The sequence below is a fragment of the Echinops telfairi genome, unplaced genomic scaffold (assembly GCF_000313985.2).
Source record: "Echinops telfairi isolate 266 unplaced genomic scaffold, ASM31398v2 ScPeMD7_4683;HRSCAF=5465, whole genome shotgun sequence".
Classification (NCBI taxonomy): Eukaryota; Metazoa; Chordata; class Mammalia; order Afrosoricida; family Tenrecidae; genus Echinops; species Echinops telfairi.
In genome coordinates, this window is record NW_022108582.1 from 1 (window position 1) to 1,419 (window position 1,419).

The window sequence follows — 1,419 nt, forward strand, 5'->3', positions numbered from 1 at the left end:
CCTGTGTTTCCATTTGCTATCTGTACCAATGTACATCCTCTGGTCTAGCCAGATTTGTAAGGTAGAATTGGGATATTGATGTTTGGAGGGGAGGAAGCATTTAAGAACTAGAGGAAAGTTATATGTGTCATCATTGCTACCCTGGACCCTGACTGGCTCGTCTCCTCCCTACAACCCCTTCAGTAAGGGGGTGTCCAGTTGCCTACCAATGGACTCTAGTCTCCACTCTGCACTCACCCACCTTTACAATGATATGATTTTTTGCTCTGTGATGCTGGATATCTGATCCCTTCGACACCTCGTGGTCACACAGGCTGTTGTGTTTCTTCCATGTGGGCTTTGTTGCTTCTGAGCTAGTTGGCTGCTTGTTTATCTTCAAGCTTTTAAGACCTCAGATGCTATATCTTTTGATAGCTGGGCACCATCAGCTTTCTTCACCACATTTGCTTATGCTCACATTTTGTCTTCAGCGATGGTGTCGGGAAGGTGAGCATCACAGAATGTCGGATTGTTAGAACAAAGTGTTCTTGTGTTAAGGGAGTACTTGAGTTGAGGCCCAATATCCATCTGCAACCTTAATTCTTATCATATAGATATGAGTACATAGATCTATTTCCCTTTCATTATACATTTACATATGTACATTTTTATATATACCCTAAATAAAGAAAGAATACAGCAGAGACATATGCACACCTATGTTTATTGCTGCATTTTCCAAAATACCAAAAACAAGGAAACAACCCAAAACACCTAATATAAAGGAATAGACAAACCCTTGTACTTCCATACAATAGAATATCATGCATCAATTAAAACAAAATGACTGTCAGGTTAGGCACAAGTGGAGTGAGGCGAGAATCACAGAGTCTCAGTTCCCGTTTGCACTGCGTAGACCACATCTCTGCAAAGATGATCAATGTATCCCAAGCTCAAAGACCTTTCTGTAAGAAGTGCGGCAAGCATCAACCTCACAAAGTGACCCAGAATAAAAAGGTAAAGGATTCCCTGTATGTGCAAGGAAAGAGGCGCTATGATCGGAAGCAGAGTGGCTATGGTGGGCAGACAAAGCCAAATTTCCGGAAGAAGGCTAAAACCCCAAGGAAGATCATGCTGAGGTTGAATGTGTTGAGCCTAACTGTAGGTCCAAGAGGATGCTGGCCATTAAAAGATGCAAGCATTCTGAACGGGGAGGTGATAAGGAGAGAAAAAGAGCCAAGTGACCCAGTTCTAAACCTTGTTTTATCTTGTAAATTTGAAAAGTTTTGAATCAATAGTATTATCTGTAAGAAAATACAGTTATATTCTTACTTGAAAAAAAATGTCTTTAACACCATGAGGCATGGAAAAAACTATTATGCTTCGCAAACTCAATCTTACAAACATAAATACTTAATAACACTAGCATTATAATGAAAA

At 40.2% G+C, this 1,419-nt stretch overlaps 1 pseudogene; it reads left to right on the plus strand.

Annotated features, from left to right (window-relative positions):
* Positions 1-912: 912 nt before the first annotated feature.
* On the plus strand, positions 913-1,234 carry LOC105979961 (annotated as a pseudogene).
* The last annotated feature ends 185 nt before the right edge of the window (positions 1,235-1,419 follow it).